The sequence below is a fragment of the Aquarana catesbeiana genome, linkage group LG07, assembly GCF_042186555.1.
Source record: "Aquarana catesbeiana isolate 2022-GZ linkage group LG07, ASM4218655v1, whole genome shotgun sequence".
Classification (NCBI taxonomy): Eukaryota; Metazoa; Chordata; class Amphibia; order Anura; family Ranidae; genus Aquarana; species Aquarana catesbeiana.
In genome coordinates this window covers 38,240,448-38,263,831 of record NC_133330.1, presented here as the reverse complement: position 1 = coordinate 38,263,831, position 23,384 = coordinate 38,240,448, and the positions used below count along the sequence as shown (strand labels likewise).

The 23,384-nt window shown below is 43.7% G+C and overlaps 1 protein-coding gene and 1 non-coding gene across 2 annotated transcripts in view; both read left to right on the top strand.

Moving 5' to 3' along the window:
- Positions 1 to 1,415: 1,415 nt before the first annotated feature.
- The window catches only part of LOC141102947 (SRSF protein kinase 3-like), a 76,140-nt gene continuing 54,171 nt past the window's right edge, over positions 1,416 to 23,384 (top strand). Inside the window, exon 1 of the mRNA XM_073592006.1 lies at positions 1,416 to 1,608. The gene's annotated coding sequence lies outside the window, so the exon portion shown is untranslated. The remainder of the gene's footprint in view (positions 1,609 to 23,384) is intronic.
- Positions 17,228 to 17,301, top strand: TRNAR-UCU (transfer RNA arginine (anticodon UCU)). The gene has a single exon. It is a non-coding gene; the product is annotated as a tRNA-Arg (tRNA).

The following is a 23,384-nucleotide window of genomic DNA, read 5'->3' as shown; positions in this document are numbered from 1 at the left end:
CTGTATGTAGGCTGCACAATAAGAGCACTTAGGACTAGGTTTGGTGAACATCGGAGATCTATTGAGGGCGGGATTGATCCCCTGAAGATTGCACATAGCGTGCCCAAACATTTCCTCCATGCCCACCAAAAATCCACCATAGGGCTCAAAGTGTGGGTTATTGAACAAATTCCTAACTCTCTACCAGCTGCAGAACGTTTCAAGAAACTATGTGCCCGCGAAACATTCTGGATTTATCAGTTAGATGTTCTTTCACCTGGGGGTATGAACAAAGGAATGGAAATTTCCACCGTACTGTAACACTTGGTACTCTTTCCTCTCCCAGTCTCATCACTGTTGAGAATATAGTATATGGACTTCCAACTACACAGGTATCCATTATCCACGGGTTCCGTAATTCATGGTCCTTCCCTTTTTTTCCAATATTGTTTCAATGCCTATTCAGCCACTCATATCATCTGATATCCACTTATTAATAATACACTGTTATTTCCATATTAATGTTATTTCTATTTTTATGTATACATGTAAATTTTTCCATTTTTCTATTACCATGGACTTCCTATAATATTGACATCCACTATCCATGGGTTCCGTGAATGACGGTCCTTTCTTTTACTTTCATTACTAGTCATACATTATAATCTTCATATTGTCCACATTAGTGCAATTTTTTGTATACATGAATTTTTAGTATACATGTATTCTTTTTATTTGATCATTATGTTCAGCTTTCACATGTCTTGTAAGGTATTTCTAACTATTTGTTTCATCTATATATTATAGTGTTTTTTATATGCATGTCACATATGTACACATTTAGTGTGTACATATATTTTTTAGGATCCTTTAGGATATATTTCACTTTTTAGATTTTTATATAGGTACTGATCTCCAGACATGTGAGATAGACGTTTCACAGTCTTCACCCATTTTCCCCTCCTCCGTCCCCTCTCCTCCCCCTCTCTCTTCCCCCTCCTCCCCCTTCCTCCTGCTGTTTCATTTTTTTCCCTTTTCTAGGGACTTTTCACTTTTTTTCTCCTTTCTTCTTTCTCTTTCACCCTCCCCCACATCGTTCTTTTACCTCCAGGTCACATAGTTCCCCTGGTGACACCTCCAGTCCCCCTTCGTTTCTTCCGTTCCTGCACCGCCCACTTAAGTCACTATCATCCCCCACTGCATTGGGCTGTTCACACATCCCTGGTTCTCCATCCCCCAGCTCTTGTCCCCGCCCAGTCTCCTCCCACTCTCCCTCTCACACATCCCTGGTTCTCCGTCCCTCAGTTCTTGTCCCCGCCCAGTCTCCTCCCCCTCTCCCTATGTAAACCTCTCAGCATGGCCAGTAAACTTGTCTGTTGAAAAAGGGGCGCGGCTTGCTAACCATCCAAGCGTGCATGCCCAGGAAGCGCGTCCACTGCTGATGACGTCACCCCCCTGCAGCCAGAGGTCTCGTGTGCTCCAAGCCTCATTCTGAGGCCGCTCCTCTGTGTATGAAGCTGGCTTATTATATCCGGAAGAGCTGTCTACACCACGGCAGAGACTGTCTACAGGCACAGGACCGGCGCCATCCTTGACATATACTATTATGCTTGTTTTAACTACTTAAATGTGAGTTTACCTTTGTTTTATTAAAAGTAATTTTATTCATAAAAACGACTGCACCCAGAGGCGCCTCTCCACTTGTTGTCTTTCCTGTCTATGCCCTGGTCGGAGATCACTATGAACTTATCATAGGGGCCATGTGATCCCTTTCTGGCTATGTCCTGGTTGTAGATTACCATGAACCTACTATAGGGGCCATGTGGTCCCTGCATGGTTATGTCCTGGTCAAAGATCACTATGAACCTATCATAGGAACCATGTGATTCCCTTCCTGGCTATGTGGGGGGATCCATAGTAGAGAAGGATTTGGAGGTTTTGGTAGATCATAAGTTTGATACATTGCATTGAAAAGTATTCATACCCCATTACATTTTCCACATTTTGTCATGTTACAACCAAAAACATAAATGCATTTTATTGGGATTTTATGTGATAGACTTCTCATCTGCCCCAGCACTGTACCTCCTGCACATCTGCCCCACCTCTGTTCCCCCTGCTCTTCTGCCCCACTACTGCAACCCCCTGTTCATCTGTCCCACCAATTTACCTCCTTTCTCCTTTGCCCTTTCACTGTTCCCCCTGTACATCTGCCCCACCTCTGTACCCCCTGATCATCTGCCCCACCACTGTAACCCCCTTTCTCATCTGCCCCAACACTGTACCTCCTGCACATCTGTCCCACCTCTGTTCCCCCTGCTCTTCTGCCCCACTACTGTAACCCCCTGCTCATCTGTCCCACCAATGCACCTCCTTTCACATTTGCCCCACCGCTGTACCCCCCTGCTCTTCTGTCCCATCCCTGAACCCCCTTCTCATCTGTCTCAACACTGAACCCCCCTGCTCATCATTCCCACCACTGTAACCCTCTTAATATCTGGCCCAACACTGAACCCCCCCCACTCATCTCCCACTGGTCCCGGAAGAAGAGATCGCTCCTCCTTGCTGAGCCATGATTGGATGTCTGCTCACAGCCCCGCCTCCATTCCTCTCCCTTCACTTCCTTGTTTACAACTTAGAGCAGTGTTTCTCAACTTCAGTCCTCAAAGCACCCCAACAGGTCATGTTTTCAAGATCTCCCTCAGATGAAACGGCTGTGGTAATTACTATAGCAGTGAAACTGATCAAATCACCTGTGGAAAATAATGGGAAGCCTGAAAAACATGACCTGTTGGGGCACCTTGAGGACTAGAGTTGAGAAACACTGACTTCACAGTGGTGTAGTGGTTAGCACTCTTGCCTAGCAGTAAAAAGGGTAGCTGGTTCGTATCCCTACCATGACACTACCTGCCTGGAGTTTGCATGTTCTCCCTGTGTTTGCGTGGGTTTCCTCCGGGTACTCCGGTTTCCTCCCACACTTAAAAGACATGCTGGTAGGTTAATTGGCTTCTGTTCAAAATTGGCCCTAGTATATGAATGTGAGTTGGGGACCTTGGATTGTAGGCTCCTTGAGGGTAGGGACCGATGTGGGTGTACGCAGTACGAGTGCTGCGTGAATTGGCGGCGCTATATGGGTACCTTAAATAAAAATAGGAATGATTGTAGACACACTCACTCAGGTTGAACTGGATGGACTGGTGTCTTTATTCAACCTTACTAACTATGATTCCTGGAAAGGAAGTGATGTCATCGTTCTTCCGGCGCCATCTTTGTTGAAGGCAATAGCCGGTGTTTTGTGAGAATCGGTGACCTGTCAGAATGTGTAACGGAAGTGATATTCCGTCGCCGCCATCTTGCTACACCCCACACTCAGCCACAGTAAACATACAGCGAGAAGGCGGGAAGCGGACATCTTGTTACACCTAACGGAGTTATACATTTCACTGTTATTTTTTGACAGTAAACTCAGCATATATAGTAAAATACAGTATTTACAATTCTGTCTGACTGTTTAGATGTTGATTTTTGAAAGCACCGGCAAGCCTGCTGGTCTCACAGGTTTTATAATTTGACAGAACACTGCTGCTTTCAAAAATCAACATCTACACAGTCTGACAGAATTGTAAATACTGTATTTCACGATATAAGTTGAGTTTACTGTTAAAAATAACAGTGAAATGTATAACTCCATTGGGTGTAACAAGATGTTCGCTTCCTGCTTTTTCACTGTATGTGTACTGTGGCCCAGTGTGGGGTGTAGCAAGATGGCGGCGATGGAACATCACTTCCGTTACACATTCTGATGAAACACCAGTCTATCACCTATACTTCTCATATAAAGTAATCAGAAGTCAGTTTCTGGGGTCAGCAGTGTGTGTAATACAGAGACCCCACCAGGGAGACTACAAGGAGAGCTGGCATGCTGGGACTTGTTGCTCACACACTGAGAATCCTCCATAGAGGTCTATGGGGACATGTTGGGACTTGTAGTTCATACAGAGAGACCTCCGTAGAGAACTATGGGGGCATGCTGGGACTTGAAGTTCATACACAGAGAATCCTCCATAGAGGTCTATTGGGACATGCTGGGACTTGTAGTTCATACACAGAGAATCCTCCATAGAGGTCTATTGGGACATGCTGGGACTTGTAGTTCATACACAGAGAATCCTCCATAGAGGTCTATGGGGACATGCTGGGACTTGTAGTTCATACATAGAGAATCCTCCATATAGGTCTATGGGGACATGCTGGGACTTGTAGTTCATACACAGAGAATCCTCCATAGAGGTCTATGGGGACATGCTGGGACTTGTTGTTCATACACTGAGAATCCTCCATAGAGGTCTATGGGGTCATGCTAGGACTTACTATACTGTACTGTACATGGACAGACTTTTAACTAAGCCAGCATTTCTGTATTAAAAAATCCTTTTTTTTATTGGTCTTATATTTTTATTGTTTTATATGTAATATTATAATTTTCTGAGCTGTAAACCATATATATCACTCTGTGTGTAACACATCTGTATAAAATATATCACTTTTTGAATGCAATTAGGCCGCTTTCACGCTATTTTTTGCGACGCTTTACCGTCGTTTTTGCGGAGGTATTCGGACGCTAGCGGGGTGGTTTTAACCCTTTTTTTGGCCGCTAGCAGCGGTTTGGCCGCGCTGCCCATTCATTTCAATGGGCAGGAGCAGTGGAGGAGCGGTGTACACACCGCTCCAAAGATGCTGCTTGCAGGAGTTTTTTTAACCACTTGACAACTGGGCACTTAAACCCCCTTCCTAACCAGACCAATTTTCAGCTTTTGGTGCTCTCACATTTTGAATGACAATTACTCAGTCATGCAACACTATCTATATGAAATTTTTGTCCTTTTTTTCACACAAATAGAGCTTTCTTTTGGTGGTATTTAATCACCGCTGGGTTCTTTATTTTTTGCGGTATAAAAGAAAAAAGACCGAAAAATCTGTAAAAAAATACATTTTTCTTAATTTCTGTTATAATATTTTGCAAATTAATAATTTTTCTTCATATATTTTGGCCAAAATTTATACCGCTACATATCTTTGGCAAAAATAACCCAAATCGGTGGATATTATTTGGTCTTTGTGAAAGTTATAGAGTCCAAAAGCTATGGTGTGAATATCTGAAAATTGATCACACCTGAAGTACTGACGGCCTATCTAATTTCTTGAGACCCTAACATGCCAGAAAAGTACAAATACCCCCCAAATGACCCCTTTTTGGAAAGAAGACATTCCAAGGTATTTAGAAAGATGCATGGTGAGATTTTTGAAGTTGTCATTTTTTCCCACAATTCTTTGCAAAATCAAGTTTTTTTTTACTTTTTTTTTTTTTCCACAAAATTGTCATATTAGCAGGTTATTTCTCACACACCGCATATGCATACCACAATTTACACCCCAAAACACATTCTGCTATTACTCCTGAGTACGGTGATATCACATGTGTGAGACTTTTACACAGCGTGGCCACATACAGAGGCCCAACATGCAGGGGAGCACCTTCAGGCGTTCTGGAGTGTCCAGGCCAATTCTGACATTTCTCTCCTACATGTAAAAATCATAATTTATTAGCTAGAAAATTGCATAGAACCCCAAAACATTATATATGTTTTTTTAGCAAAGACCCTAGAGAATACAATGGCGGTCGTTTCAACTTTTTATCTCGCACGGTATTTGCGCAGCAATTTTTTTAACGCGTTTTTTTTTTGGAAAAAAACAGTTTTGTGCTTTACAAAAACCAAAACAGTAAAGTTAGCCCAATGTTTTTACATAATGTGAAAGATGAAGTTACGCCAAGTAAATAGATACCCAACATGTCACCTTTCAAAATTGCATGCGCTTGTGGAATGGCGCCAAACTTTGCTACTCAAAAATCCCCATAGGCGACGCTTTAAAATTTTTTACTGGTTACATGTTTTGAGTTATAGAGAAGGTCTGGGGCCAAAATTATTGCTCTCACTCTACCGATCACATGTGTGGTTTGAACACCGTTTTCATATGTGGGCGGGACTTACGTATGCGTTTGCTTCTGCATGCGAGCACACAGGGACAGGGGCGCTTTAAAAAATGTTTATTTTTTTTTATTGTTCATTTTACTTTATTTATTTTAGTTTGATGCTTTTTTCCAAAAAAAAAAAAATTTTGACCACTTTTATTCCTATTACAAGGAATGTAAACATCCCTTGTAATAGGAATATGGCATGACAGGTCCTCTTTACAGTGAGATATGGGGTCAATAAGACCCCACATCTCACCTCTAGGCTGGGAAGCCTGAAATAAAAAAAAAAAAAAACGATCCTGGCTTCGATCATAGCGGTGAGTCGGTAGAAGCGCAGGAGGGGGGGACATCCCCTCTCGCCTCCCGTAAGAAAGATCAAGCAATGGAACAGCCGCTATGATCATTCTTATGGTGTAGGGAATCACCGGCTGAAAAAGCTGATACCTGAATGATGCCTGTAGCTGCACCCATCATTCAGATATCCCCGCACAAAGTCAAGGACGTTGTATGACGGCCGGCGGGCGGGCGGGAAGTGGTTAAAACGCATTTTTTTTTTAACACAAAGTTGTCCATATATACAATATTTCTACCACATAACATGTACATACCAAAAATGACACCCCAAAATAGATTCTCCTACTCCTCCTGAGTACGGCGATACCACATGTGTGAGACTTCCACAGCCTGGCCACATACAGAGGCCGAGTACAGCTGAGTATGGCTCAGCATGGCAGGGTATGACTGGGTATGGCGGGGTATTGCGGAGTATGGCGGGGTATTGCGGAGTATGGCGGGGTATTGCGGAGTATGGCGGGGTATTGCGGAGTATGGCGGGGTATGGCGGGGTATGGCGGGGTATTGCGGGGTATGGCTGGGTATTGCGGGGTATTCCAGGGTAATGTGGGGCATTGCAGAGTATTGCACAGCATTGCATAGTAGTGGGGATGGCTGAGCATGGATGGATGGATGGCTGGATGTCACTATGCAGCGCTGTGGGCACTACACATCCAGCCCACAGCGCTGCAGCCATCCATCCATCCCCCTCTCCACTCACAGTGTACCGATCGGTACACAGGAGGGGAGGAGAGGGGGAGGAGAGGAACCGGCGTCATCAGATGACGCCGGTCTGTTTACATGTGATCGCGCTGTCATTTGACGGCACGATCACATGGTAAACGGCCGCGATCAGCGCCCATTTACCGGGATCCGTGATGCGCCGGGCCTGGTCACGCATATGTTCGGGTGCGCGCCCCAGGGGGCGCGCGAGAGGGGAATTCTGGGAGGACGTCATAGTACGCCCTCCTGGGGTTAAGCAACCGCCCTGCAGCCGTCATTCGGCTATGGGCCGGTTGTTAAGTGGTTAATGTCCTGCCAGTGCATCGCCTCAGTGGGAAAGCCCTCAGGCTTTCCCACTGAGACTGCAGGGGAGCCGTTTTTCAGGCACTTTACAGGTGCTATTTTTAGCCCAAAAGCGCCTGAAAAACGCCCCAGAGTGAAAGGGGTCTTACTGAAATAAATTAACTTTTTGATTATATTCTAATTTTATGAGATACACTTTATTGATTACGGGTTCATCTCTGGTCAAAACTTTTTTTTTCTTTTTGTTATATATCAATAAAGTTGAATAAAAAATTATTATTTTTTTAAAGTGTAAAAAAATATATTTAAATGAAATAAAATAAAAATAAATTGTTTCTCAGACGTGCACAATTATTCAATCTTGACTTATTGGGTATCTAATTACTCATCGTAACCTAATTTTTTATATTAAAAAAAAAAAAATAGGTATTATATGGTGCTTGTGTGCACTAAAATGCATTCAAGTGTATTTTTCCCTGAAAATTTGCATTTAATAAACAGCTGCGCAAATATCGTGTGATATAAAATATGGCAACAACCACCATTTAAATCTCCAAATCTCTATTTTCAGAAAATATATCATGTTTGGGTATTATAAGCCATTTTATTGCTAAAAAACATGATTATTTTAACAAGTGTGTGAGAAATGTCAAAATTGTCCCTGGCAGTGAAGGGTTAACATGTTTACAAATTTGAATTTTTTTTGTCAGTTAGAAAAAAAAAAAAGTCATGTGATATGACCATATTCATATTTGAATTTTTTGTCAGTTAGAAAAAAATGTCAAAACGTATTAAATCTTGACTTTTTGGGCATTTATAAATCTTAACCTCATGTTTTATATTTTATAAAAATAAAATAAGTATTACACGGTGTTTGTGTGCACTAAAATGCATTCAAGTGTATTTTTCCCTGAAAATTTGCATTTAATAAACAGCTGCGTGAATATCGTGTGACATAAAATATGGCAACAACCACCATTTAATTCTCCAGGGTCCCTGCTTTCAGAAAATATATCATGTTTGGTTATTATAAGCCATTTTCTAGCTAAAAAACATGTTCATTTTAACAAGTGTGTGAGAAATGTCAAAATTGTCCTGGGCAGCAAAGGGTTAACATGTTTACAAATTTGAATTCTTTGTCAGTTAGAAAAAGGTCATGTGAAATGCCCATATATGGGCATGTCACATGTGACATGCCCATATATGGTCATGTCACATGTGACATGCCCATATATGGGCATGTCACATGTGACTTGATGATGTCACAGTGGGAGAGTCCTGATATAAGGAGCTCTGGCAGGAGCTGGGCTCACTCTCAGAATTTCTCTTGTGTGGAAAGGACGTGAGTTCTGTTGCTCTGAGACACGTTGCTTATTATTTTATAATAGCGCGTTTTCATAGCGAGAGAAGTGCGATAAAGTCAGCGGATCTTCTGTTTATCATCAAAGGAGACCCAATTATGCAATCGAAAATGGTTGCAACCTTAATAGCGGAAAACCAGCCCCCCGCACAGCCCAAAGCCCCTCGTAGGGGGGTGTGTAAGGCTATCAGGCGGGGGTTCAGGGCAGTTCTAAACACTGTCTGCATTCACCTAAAACCCAGACAGAGACACGCAGAAGGTATGTAGGATTTCATTCAATTATAATGTAATAAAATGGAGAGAATTCTATACTGGATACATTTTTATTATTCAAATATAATCTCAGCTCACTCCTTCAACTGGCAGTTGGGCAGCAGGAGACATGAATCAGGTGTGTGGGAGGAATGCCTAGATCTCATTGGCTGCCTGATGTAACTGACAAACACTTGTGTCCCATCACCAGTTTTAATTATAAATGCCAAAACAAAGTAATTCTTCCCATCATCATTCTGCTAATTAATAATTATCCCAGTATTTCTATATTTGGTTTTATTACATTAGCTATACAGAAGAGTTCTGTCACATAACCTGGGATTGCTTCTAACTGACAAATTTCAAATTAAAAAAAAAAAAAACTGTCTTCATGTACACTGCTGCTGGTAAACGGACGTTTAGGATCAGTTGGGCGTTTTTTTCAGCTGCCCCTGAACTCTGCTCTGTTATCTTATCAGTACATGTACACGAGGGGGGCATTTATAGTCCTTTCTAAGCAGTTGAGTTTTGAAAATAAATTAACTTTTTGATTATATTCTAATTTTATGAGATACACTTTATTGATTACAGGTTCATCTCTGGTCAAAACTTTTTTTTTTTCTTTTTGTTATATATCAATAAAGTTGAATAAAAAATTATTATATTTTTAACGTGTAAAAAAAATATATTTAAATGAAATAAAATAAAAATAAATTGTTTCTCAGATGTGCACAATTATTAAATCTTGACTTATTGGGTATCTATTTACTCATCGTAACCTAATTTTTTATATTTTATAAAAAAAAAAATAGGTATTATATGGTGTTTGTGTGCACTAAAATGCATTTAAGTGTATTTTTCCCTGAAAATTTGCATTTATTAAACAGCTGCACGAATATTGTGTGATATAAAATATGGCAACAACCACCATTTAAATCTCCAAATCTCTATTTTCAGAAAATATATCATGTTTGGGTATTATAAGCCATTTTATTGCTAAAAAACATGATTATTTTAACAAGTGTGTGAGAAATGTCAAAATTGCCCCTGGCAGTGAAGGGTTAACATGTTTACAAATTTGAATTTTTTTGTCAGTTAGAAAAAAAAAAAAGTCATGTGATATGACCATATTCATATTTGAATTTTTTGTCAGTTAGAAAAAAATAGAAAAAATTATTAAATCTTGACTTTTTGGGCATTTATTCATCTTAACCTCATGTTTTTTATTTTATAAAAATAAAATAGGTATTACACGGTGTTTGTGTGCACTAAAATGCATTCAAGTGTATTTTTTTCCCTGAAAATTTGCATTTAATAAACAGCTGCGTGAAAATCGTGTGACATAAAATATGGCAACAACCACCATTTAATTCTCCAGGGTCACTGCTTTCAGAAAATATATTATGTTTGGCTATTATAAGCCATTTTTCTAGCTAAAAAACATGTTCATTTTAACAAGTGTGTGAGAAATGTCAAAATTGTCCTGGGCAGCAAAGGGTTAACATGTTTACAAATTTGAATTCTTTGTCAGTTAGAAAAAGGTCATGTGACATGCCCATATATGGGCATGTCACATGTGACATGCCCATATATGGGCATGTCACATGTGACTTGATGATGTCACAGTGGGAGAGTCCTGATATAAGGAGCTCTGGCAGGAGCTGGGCTCACTCTCAGAATTTCTCTTGTGTGGAAAGGACGTGAGTTCTGTTGCTCTGAGACACGTTGCTTATTATTTTATAATAGCGCGTTTTCATAGCGAGAGAAGTGCGATAAAGTCAGCGGATCTTCTGTTTATCATCAAAGGAGACCCAATTATGCAATCGAAAATGGTTGCAACCTTAATAGCGGAAAACCAGCCCCCCGCACAGCCCAAAGCCCCTCGTAGGGGGGTGTGTAAGGCTATCAGGCGGGGGTTCAGGGCAGTTCTAAACACTGTCTGCATTCACCTAAAACCCAGACAGAGACACGCAGAAGGTATATAGGATTTCATTCAATTAGAATGTAATAAAATGGAGAGAATTCTATACTGGATACATTTTTATTATTCAAATATAATCTCAGCTCACTCCTTCAACTGGCAGTTGGGCAGCAGGAGACATGAATCAGGTGTGTGGGAGGAATGCCTAGATCTCATTGGCTGCCTGATGTAACTGACAAACACTTGTGTCCCATCACCAGTTTTAATTATAAATGCCAAAGTAAAGTAATTCTTCCCATCATCATTCTGCTAATTAATAATTATCCCAGTATTTCTATATTTGGTTTTATTACAGTAGTTATACAGAAGAGTTCTGTCACATAACCTGGGATTGCTTCTAAATGACAAATTTCAAAAAAAAAAAAAACGACTGTCTTCATGTACACTGCTGCTGGTAAACGAACGTTTAGGATCAGTTCGGCGTTTTTTTCAGCTGCCGCTGAACTCTGCTCTGTTATCTTATGAGTACATGTACACGAGGGGGGCATTTATAGTCCTTTCTAAGCAGTTGAGTTTTGAAGCATTTTTTGGAAAGCAAAAAAAAATGCGATGTTCAGAGCTATTAGAAACGCCAAATGCCTGTAACAGCTTGTAATTGCGGTAACTTGTGTTTAGCTGCGATTCGTTTACAGGTGTTTGTGCGGCAAAGGGGACATTTTTTAAATGTCGGTTACTATCTGTCAAGGTTTTCAAACATCCCGTGTACATTAGGGGCCGGTGTTCTGACATATAGTGTCCTCCTATCAGATAGTGTCCGCCCCGTACTGCGCAGGCGCAGCGCCTGCGCAGTACGGAGGAGCAGGAGATGCCGAAAATGTCCGAAGTTGATCAGCTGACCATCAGCTGTACACGGCGCTCAGGCACCTGTTAGCGATGGCTGTGTAAGAGGGCCCCTCGCGGGCTCGCTTCGCTCGCCACACTTCGGGCACGGCCTCGCTGCGCTCGGCAACTATTTATTCTAACTCTATGTCCACTTGGATAGTGGGGAATGATCCTGGACATAGGGTAAGAATAAATGCGCAGGCGCCGTGTACAGCTGACGATCAGCTGTTGAACTTCGGAGACTTTCGGTGTCTCGTTTGTCCCCCGTACTGCGCCTGCGCAGTACAGGGCGGACACTTCTGGATAGGGGACTGTATTTGACAAGACACCGGTTCACACCAGAGAAACGCAGTCCGGATGAGTTCCAGGTGCTTTTCTGCATGCATGTTTTTGATGTGTTTTTGATGCAGTCCAGTGCATTTTTTTCTCCCTTTTTATACTTAACCTTAACCCTTTCATGACTAAGATTATTTTTGACATTTGGTGTTTACAAGATAAAATCCGTATTTTTTGCTAGAAAATTACTTAGAGCCCCCAAACATTATATTTTTTAGCAGAGAATCTAGAGAATAAAATGGCGATTGTTGCAATATTTTATATCACACGGTATTTGTGCAGCGGTGTTTTAAACGCTATTTTTTGGGAAAAGGGACACTTTCATGAATTAAAAAAAAAAACAAACAGTAAAGTTAGCCCCTATTTTTTTGTATAATGTGAAAGATGATGTTGGTAAATAGATACCAAACATGTCACGCTTTATAATTGCACGCACTTGTGGAATGGCGACAAACTACGGTACCTAAAAATCTCCATAGGTGACACTTTAAATTTGGGATGAGTGGCAGGCAACAAGCATTTTTATACGAAGGCCAACAAGAGTCATCCTTGTGTCCCTATCATGTCGAGTTTATTCATTGTCTCTGGCACAAGCGTTTTGAACTTTTCTCTCTATAATTTGATGTATAAAGAAAAATATATGAAATGTAGTTGAAAGTGCTAAATCTAAATTCCTCTCTTTTTTTTTTTTTTTTAAGATGTTTGCAGTATTTACTGCAGACAAGGCTCACACGGCAGGCCTGTCGATCATCACATTGGGACACCGCCAAAAAGTGACATTCAAATTGAGACTGCACCAGAGTGCGACCGTGACATGGCCACTCCACCAGAGTGTGACCTCGACATGGCCACTCCACCAGAGTGCGACCGTGACATGGCCACTCCACCAGAGTGCGACCGTGACATGGCCACTCCACCAGATTGCGACCGTGACATGGCCACTCCACCAGAGTGCGACCGTGACATGGCCACTCCACCAGAGAGTGACCCTGACATGGCCACTCCACCAGAGAGCGACCGTGACATGGCCACTCCACCAGAGTGTGACCGTGACATGGCCACTCCACCAGAGTGTGACCGTGACATGGCCACTTCACCAGAGTGCGACCGTGACATGGCCACGCCACCAGAGTGCGACCGTGACATGGCCACTCCACCAGAGTGCGACCGTGACATGGCCACTCCACCAGAGTGCGACCGTGACATGGCCACTCCACCAGAGTGCGACCGTGACATGGCCACTCCACCAGAGTGCGACCGTGACATGGCCACTCCACCAGAGCGTGACCGTGACATGGCCACTCCACCAGAGTGTGACCTAGACATGGCCACGCCACCAGAGTTCTACCTAGACATGGCCACTCCACCAGAGTGCGACCGTGACATGACCACTCCACCAGAGTGTGACCATGACATGGCCACTCCACCAGAGTGTGACCTAGACATGGCCACACCACCAGAGTTCTACCTAGACATGGCCACTCCACCAGAGTGCGACCGTGACATGGCCACTCCACCAGAGTGCGACCGTGACATGGCCACTCCACCAGAGTGCGACCGTGACATGGCCACTCCACCAGAGTGCGACCGTGACATGGCCACTCCACCAGAGTGCGACTTCCACATGGAGAATCCACCAGCATGCAACGTTCACGTTGAGACTCCACCAAAATTCCAGGGGAATGTCTCCAGTGAAGATAGGGGCAAGGTTACAAGAAAAGATAGGCGGATATTAGTGGTAGGGGATTCAGTTATTGGAAGGATACAGAGGGCGATCTGTCACAAAGATCGGAATCGCCGAACTGTATGTTGTTTACCGGGCGCTCGGGTTCGGAACATTGTAGATTGCATGGACAGACTGTTGGATGGGGCTGGAGTGGACCCAGCTGTCATGGTATATATCGGTACCAATGACAAAGTTCGAGAAAGATGGAGCGCCCTACAAAATGATTTCAGGGACTTAGGGGCTATATTGAAGAAAAGGTCCCCCAAGGCAATATTTTCAGAAATACTGCCTGTACCTCGAGCCACACCAGAGAGGCAGCAGGAGCTTATGGTACTTAACAAATGGCTGAGGAACTGGTGCAGCGAGGAGGGGTTTGGTTTCATGGAGAACTGGACTGACTTTTGGGGAAATTACCGGCTCTATAGCAGGGACGGACTGCACTTAAATGAGCAGGGTGCCGCTCTATTGGGAGAGAAGGTGACCAAAAAGCTAGAAGAAATTCAGGTTGATGCTCCACCAGAATGTGAAGCTCATATTGAGAACCCACCAGAATGTGAGACTCCACCAAAATGCCAGAGGAACATTGGGAACATCTCTTCCAGTGAAGATGAGCGCAAAGTTACAGCAAAGAACAGGAAGATACTGGTGGTAGGGGACTCAATAATTAGATGGACAGAGAGGGACATCTGTCACAAAGACTCTTGTTACCGAACAGTATGCTGTTTACCGGGTGCTTGTGTTCGGGACATTGCACATCGAATGGACAAATTGTTGGATGGGGCTGGGGAAAACCCAGCTGTCATGATACATATTGGAACCAACGACAATGTTAGAGGAAGATGGGACTCCCTAAAAAATGATTTCAGGGACTTAGGGACTATATTGAAGAAAAGGACCTCCAAGGCAGTATTTTCAGAAATACTGCCTGTACCTCGAGCCACACCAGAGAGGCAGCAGGAGCTTAGGGAGCTTAACATGTGGCTGAGGAACTATTGCAGGGAGGAGGGGTTTGGCTTCATGGCGAACTGGGCTGACTTTTCAGTCGGTTACCGTCTTTATAGCATTGATGGATTGCACCTAAATAGGAGGGGTGCAGCTTTTTTGGGAGTGAAGATGGCCAAAACGTTGGAAGAAATTTTAAACTAGGAGATGAGGAGGAGGGATCAGAAGATGATTTGCTAGTGAACATGGAGGGAGAAGATCTTCAAGTCAAGCCATCATCACCGGAGTCCACTACGTCATCACTGTCTTGAAAGATTCTCATCAGCTCCTTTCTTCAAGAGAGCAATACCACCAGCTATCTTTACCAACAAGAGTGCCACATTATCTCTTCTGCATAGTTCAAGTTTTGTGTGTGGGGATAGTGTTAGAAGACTCAGTGGAAAGTCTGAGGAACCCTCCCAGGGACCAGGTACGGCTTTACCAACACAGGTTCCTACACTGGTGGCGGCTGCAACTCCAGTAACCAGAGGGGATTCCCATCAGCCCTCTATTTCCCTTTCTGCAGCTTCTGAATCAAGAAGACTCAACAAAAAGTCTATGGAACCCTCCCAGGGACCAGGCACGGCTGCACCAATACAGGTTCCTACACTGGTGGCGGCTGCCACTCCAGCAACCGAAGAGTCTTCCCATCAGCCCTCCCAGGAACCCAGTACCTCTGTACCGACACAGGTCCCCACAACGGTGGCAGCTGCCACTTCAGTAAACAGAGGATCTTCCCATCAGCCCTCCCAGGGACCAGGTGCGGCTCGAAGAAACATCCATGACCTTTTGGCATCTGCCATCTCAGCTATCTTGAGGAAATGGTAATTGGCCCTCCCAGGGACCAGGTACGACTGTACCAAGACAGATCTCTGCACCAACGCTTCTACTGAGATCACCTAAAAGGTTATTCCAATTTTTCAGCCACATATTTTACACCTACTTTATATTTTTTACTTGTTCCCATTCACATAGCATAATTTTAAGAACATTGAAAAAATTGCTGATCACAATTAAAGCCGGAACCCCATGGAAAAAAAAAAAGCATGGCCTCCCAAAATCTAGACCCCCTCCTAAGCACACATCCTGACAGGCCAGGAAAGGGGGGGAGGGGGGTGGGCATACGCCGCGCCCTCCTCTCCTCGCCCATACCAGACCACATGACCTCAAAATAAAGAGGTGCCTTGTCAGGGGGGAGGGGGGTCCCCCTTTTCAAGGTCCACTACCCATGTTGAGGGCACGTGGCCTGGTATGGCTCAGGAGTGGAGGGGGTGCACGCTCATCCCCCCCTTTCCTGACCTGTCAGGCTGCATGTTCAGCTGGGGTTCTGGTATCAGATTTGTAGGAGCCATGTTTTGTTTGTCATTTTTCACACGTGATTCCCTCTTTAAAGGTGAGCAGCAAACTTTACAATTTTTATTAAGTTTTATTCTGTGAATGAGAACATGTAACAGATATAAAAGTAGGCATTATCCCAATATGGCTGCAAAAGTGGAAATACCTTTTAGGTGAGCGTCAAAGAAGTAGCGCTGGTGCCCCATTCAAGTGGTCACCATTCAGACGCCAATAAAAACAGCAGAGGCCGGCCAGCAGACCTGGGCACAGTAGGTGGAGCTACTAGTGGTAGCAGCTCCACAGACAGGCAATCATAGACAATGATGATGGACTATCAGGGCATCCTTGTTGCCCAATCCACCATACTGGGAATGGACTCTCTACCATCTATGAAGAGCCAGGCTTACACATTCAAGTGAGTTTTCCTGTCCCTGCCTGTCTACATTTCAGGTTACACTCATGGCTAGCTCATGTCCTCTTATATAAGAGCTTATCCATGGAGTAGAGACACTATACAGACCAGAGGACATGTATTTGTCCCATTCCACACGAAGGACATCACCAATATTGGAGAAGTGACCACTACAACAGCTGAAGGACTCTGTAGCTCTAATTCACTCTACAAAAAGGATCTGCAGCTCTAGGTCACTTAAAGCGGAGTTCCGCCAAAATATTTTTTTAAAAGTCAGCAGCTACAAATACTGCAGCTGCTGACTTTTAAAAAATGCACACTTACCTCATTCAAAGGCCCTCCCTACAGGACAGAATATGAAAGATTCATAACACTACAATATGGACCTGTATCTCCAGTTCCTTTAGAAAATTTAAAGCCGAATGAGGAAGAGGATGAAAAGCAGAACTTCCCTTTATAGGTGAAGTTCTGCTTTAAGATTGGGCAGCACAGAGGCTTAGTAGTTAGTACTTCTGCCTTGCAGCACTGGGGTGTTTGGTTCATATCCTGACCAGGACACTGTCTGCATGGAGTCTGCATGTTCTCCCTGTGTTTGCGTGGGTTTCCTCCGGGTACTCCGGTTTCCTCCCACACTCCAAAGACATGCTACCTCGTGTTGGTGATGCAGTGGTAAGCATAGCTGCTTTCTAAGCAGCTGACCCGGGTTTGATTCCCGGCCAACGAATGAGGAAGAGGATGAAAAGCGGAACTTCCCTTTATAGGTGAAGTTCTACTTTAAGATCGGGCAGCACAGAGGCTTAGTAGTTAGCACTTCTGCCTTGCAGCACTGGGGTGTTTGGATCATATCCTGACCAGGACACTGTCTGCATGTTCTCCCTGTGTTTGCGTGGGTTTCCTCCGGGTACTCCGGTTTCCTCCCACACCCTAAAGACATGCTACCTCGCGTTGGTGGTGCAGTGGTAAGCATCGCTGCTTTCCAAGCAGCTGACTCGGGTTCGATTCCCGGCCAACGCAATCTCACAAGATGACTGCCTCACCTGGTAAGTGTTACCCCCCCTCATAATAGCTGTATATACAATGTTCCCTCTACAGTACTGTGCAAAAGTTTTAGCCAAGTGTGAACAAATGCTGTAACCAAAGGGGCCATGTGATCCCTTCCTGGCTATGTCCTGGTTGGAGATCACTATGAACCTCTACCATAGGGGCCATGTGATCCTTTCCTGTCTATGCCCTGGTCGGAGATCACTATGAACTTATCATAGGGGCCATGTGATCCCTTCCTGGCTATGTCCTGGTTGTAGATTACCATGAACCTATCATAGGAACCATGTGATTCCCTTCCTGGCTATGTGGGGGGATCCATAGTAGAGAAGGATTTGGAGGTTTTGGTAGATCATAAGCTTAATACATTGCATTGAAAAGTATTCATACCCCATTACATTTTCCACATTTTGTCATGTTACAACCAAAAACATAAATGCATTTTATTGGGATTTTATGTGATAGACTTCTCATCTGCCCCAGCACTGTACCTCCTGCACATCTGTCCCACCTCTGTTCCCCCTGCTCTTCTGCCCCACTACTGCAACCCCCTGTTCATCTGTCCCACCAATTTACCTCCTTTCTCCTTTGCCCTTTCACTGTTCCCCCTGTACATCTGCCCCACCTCTGTACCCCCTGCTCATCTGCCCCACCACTGTAACCCCCTTTCTCATCTGCCCCAACACTGTACCTCCTGCACATCTGTCCCACCTCTGTTCCCCCTGCTCTTCTGCCCCACTACTGTAACCCCCTGCTCATCTGTCCCACCAATGCACCTCCTTTCACATTTGCCCCACCGCTGTACCCCCTGCTCTTCTGTCCCATCCCTGAACCCCCTTCTCATCTGTCTCAACACTGAACCCCACTGCTCATCATTCCCACCACTGTAACCCTCTTAACATCTGGCCCAACACTGAACCCCCCCACTCATCTCCCACTGGTCCCGGAAGAAGAGATCGCTCCTCCTTGCTGAGCCAATGATTGGATGTCCGCTCACAGCCCCGCCTCCATTTCTCTCCCTTCTCTTCCTTGTTTACAACATAGAGCAGTGTTTCTCAACTCCAGTCCTCAAAGCACCCCAACAGGTCATGTTTTCAAGATTTCCCTCAGGTGAAACGGCTGTGGTAATTACTATAGCAGTGAAACTGATCAAATCACCTGTGGAAAATAATGGGAAGCCTGAAAACATGACCTGTTGGGGCGCCTTGAGGACTAGAGTTGAGAAACACTGACTTTGATTCCCGGAAAGGAAGTGATGTCATCATTCTTCCGGCACCATCTTTGTTGAAGGCAATGGCCGGTGTTTCGTTAGAATCGTTGACCCGTCAGAATGTGTAACGGAAGTGATGTTCCGTCACCGCCATCTTGCTACACCCCACACTCGGCCACAGTAAACATACAGCGAGAAGGTGGGAAACGGACATCTTGTTACACCTAACGGAGTTATACATTTCACTGTTATTTTTCAACAGTAAACTCAGCTTATATAGTAAAATACAGTATTTACAATTCTATCAGACTGTGTAGATGTTGATTTTTGAAAGCAGCAGCAAGCCTGCTGATCTCACAGGTTTTCAAATCCGACAGAACACTGCTGCTTTCAAAAATCAACATCTACACAGTCTGACAGAATTGTAAATACTGTATTTCACGATATAAGCTGAGTTTACTGTTAAAAATAACAGTGAAATGTATAACTCCATTGGGTGTAACAAGATGTCCGCTTCCCGCCTTCTCACTGTATGTTTACTGTGGCCGAGTGTGGGGTGTAGCAAGATGGTGGCGATGGAACATCACTTCCGTTACACATTCTGATGAAACATCGGTCTATCGCCTATACTTCTCATATAAAGTAATCAGAAGTCAGTTTCTGGGGTCAGCAGTGTGTGTAATACAGAGACCCCGCCAGGGAGACTACAAGGAGAGCTGGCATGCTGGGACTTGTAGTTCATACACAGAGAATCCTCCATAGAGGTCTATGGGGACATGCTGGGACTTGTAGTTCATACACAGAGAATCCTCCATAGAGGTCTATTGGGACATGCTGGGACTTGTAGTTCATACACAGAGAATCCTCCATAGAGGTCTATTGGGACATGCTGGGACTTGTTGTTCATACACTGAGAATCCTCCATAGAGGTCTATGGGGACACGTTGGGACTTACTATACTATACTGTACATGGAAAGACTTTTAACTAAGCCAACATTTCTGTATTAAAAAATCCTTTTTTTTATTGGTCTTATATTTTTATTGTTTTATATGTAATATAATTTTCTGAGATACTGAATTTTGGGGTGTCACTAGCTGTAAACCATATATATCACTCCGTGTGTAACACATCTGTATAAAATATATCACATTTTGAATTAAATTAGGCCGCTTTCACACCGAGTCGTCGGCGGTAAAGCGCCGCTATTTTTAGCGGTGCTTTACCGTCGTTTTTGCGGAGGTAATCAGACCCTAGCGGGGCGGTTTTAACCCTTTTTCAGCCGCTAGGAGTGGTTTGGCCGCACTGCCCATTCATTTCAATGGGCAGGAGCGGTGGAGGAGCGGTGTACACACCGCTCTAAAGATGCTGTTTGCAGGAGTTTTTTTAAACGTCCTGTCAGTGCATCGCCTCAGTGGGAAAGCCCTCGGACTTTCCCACTGAGACTGCACGGGAGCCGTTTTTCAGGCGCTCTACTAGCGCTCTTTTTAGCCCAAAAGCGCCTGAAAAACGCCCCAGTGTGAAAGGGGTCTTACTGAAATAAAATAACTTTTTGATTATATTCTAATTTTATGAGATACACTTTATTGATTACAGGTTCATCTCTGGTCAAAACTTTTTTTTCTTTTTGTTAGGCCCCTTTCACACTGAGGCGCTTGTAAACTGCCAGTAAAACACTGTGCACTTTTGAAGAGCTTTTCAAGCGCTTTTGAAGAGCTTGCCATTCATTTCAATGGAGAGGAGCGTTTTTTCACCACCTTGCCAGCGCACTACCCCAGTGTGAAAGCATTCATTGATTTTAATGAAAATAGGTTTTCGTGAGCTTTTCAGGCGCTTTTTTAGTGTGAAAGGGGTCTTAAAGTTCACGTTAACCACTTCCCAACCACCTGCCAACCATATACTGCGGCAAGCGCCTCTAGTGCTTCATTCATGTACTTGTACGTGATTTTGTCAACAGTCACTAGGGGGCGCGCGTGCATCACCGGAGCCGCGATCGCACGCTGATTGGCCACAGGGGGAGCCAATCAGCGGGCCCGGCGGATGCGATGTCCACCAAGCCTGCTGATTCTGTCCAGAGACAGGACGGCGGTCTGCCGATGTAAACAAGCAGTCAGGCATGGACACTCTGACCTAGTGTTCCTGCTAATCAGGAACACGGATCAGAGTGTCCATGCAGTGAGCCCCCCCCCAGTTAGAAAAACACTGAGGGAACACAGTTAACCCTTTGATTGCCCCTGATGTTAAACCCTTCCCTGCCAATGTCATTTATACAGTGAAAGCGCATATTTTTAGCAAAAAAAGTGTCAGTTAGGTGTCAGATCTGTCCGCCGCAATGTTGCAGTCCAGCTAAAAATCGCTTATCTTTGCCATTACAAGTACAAAAAAAAAATATATATATATATAAAAATGCCATAAATCTATCCCCTATTTTGTAGATGCTATAACTTTTGCGCAAACCAATCAATATACGCTTTCTAGGATTTTTTTTTTAACAAAAATATGTAGCAGAATACATATTGGCCTAAATTGATGAAGAAATTAGATTATTTAACCACTTGCCGACCAGCTACGGTCATTATTCTTCAGTTTGTGTAATAGACACAGTGGGCACGCGCGCGCCCGCGGCGCCAGAGCTGATGCGCGTGACCGTCGGCCGCAATGTCCACGCGCGATCGCTCCAGAGAGCCAGAATGGGGATCTGTCAATGTAAACAAACAGATCCCCGTTCTGACAGGGGAGTAGAGAGAGATCATCTGTTCCTAGTGATCAGGAACAGCGATCTCTCTCCTCCCCCAGTCAGTACACTCCACCCACAGTTAGAAACACCTCCCAGGGAACATATTTAACCCCTTGATAACCACTAGTGTTAACCCCTTCCCTGCCAGTGTCATTTATACAGTAATCCGTGCATTTTTATAGCACTGATTGCTGTATAAATGTCACTGGTCCCAAAAAAGTGTCAAAAGTGTCCGATCTGTCCGCCGCAATATCACAGTCCTGTCTAAAAATCGCTGATCACCACCATTACTAGTTAAAAAAAAAAAATAATAATAAAAATGTCATGAATCTATCCCCTATTTTGTAGACGCTATAACTTTTGCGCAAACCAATCAATATACGCTTTTTTTGCGATTTTTTTTTTTTTACCAAAAATATGTAGAAGAATACATATCGGCCTAAACTGAGGAAGAAATTTGGTTTTATTATATATTTTTTGGGGATATTTATTATAGCAAAAAGTAAAAAATATTGCTTTTTTTTTCAAAATTGCCACTCTTTTTTTGTTTATAGCGCAAAAAATAAAAACCGCAGAGGTGATCAAATACCACCAAAAGAAAGCTCTATTTGTGTGAAACAAAATTGTCAATTTTGTTTGGGTACAGCATCGCACGACCACGCAAGTATCAGTTAAAGCAACGCAGTGCCGAATCGCAAAAAAATGGCCTGGTCATTAAGGGGATAAATCCTTCCGGGGCTGAAGTGGTTAAAGTGTGTTTTTTCCACAAAAAATTGCAGCTAAAAAAACGCTGCACAAATACTGTGTGACATAAAAAATTGCATTGAATGCCATTTTATTCTCTAGGGTCTTTGCTAACAAAAAATATATAATGTTGGGAGGTTCTAAGTAATTTTCTAGCAAAAATTGCTAATTTTAGCTGAATTTACTGATTTTAACTTGTAAACAAAAAGTGTCAGAAGTGGGGGGTGGGCTTCCTCCAGACACACCTGTCTTTAAAGGAGTTGTAAACCCTGGTGGTTTGCGTTCTGCAGTGCTGCAGCCCCCCAGTGCCTCCCTTTTACTTACCTGAATCCGGTTTTCTTCTCCCCGGGGACAAGCACACCAGCTCTAGCTGGTGTCTCATGTCCTGATTGGATAGATTGATAGCAGCGCAGCCATTGGCTCCCGCTGCTGCCATTCTAATCCAATGGCGCCGGGGGGCGAGTCCTGCTTTCTGTGTCAATAGACGTAGAAGCAGGACTCGGGAGCACGCCCACACGTGTGTCCCATAGGAGAGCGATTCACGGACGCGTCACTGGATGCGGGGAGAAGATACTAGCTCCACTAAAGGACCCCAGAAGAGGATGTTCGGGGCCACTCTGTGCAAAACGAACTGCACAGAGGAGGTAAGTATGACATGTTTGTTATTTAAAAAAACAAAAAACATGAGGGTTTAACCCTTTAAGCTATCCACTGCTATATGTGCTCCAACTTGGAGACTGAAAATTATAGAGTTAGGACCGCAGTATACAGAGGGGCCTTGACGTGGGCACTGCGGCTTACACATACTGTATACAGTATCTCACAAAAGTGAGTACACCCCTCAAATTTTTGTAAATATTTAGATATATTTTTTCATGTGACAACACTGAAGAAATGACACTTTGCTACAATGTAAAGTAGTGAGTGTACAGCTTGTATAACAGTGTAAATATGTTGTCTCCTCAAAATAACTCAACTTACATCCATTAATGTCTAAACCGCTGGCAAAAAAAGTGAGTACACCCCTAAGTGAAAATGTCCAAATTGGGCTCAAACTGTCAATATTTTGTGTGGCT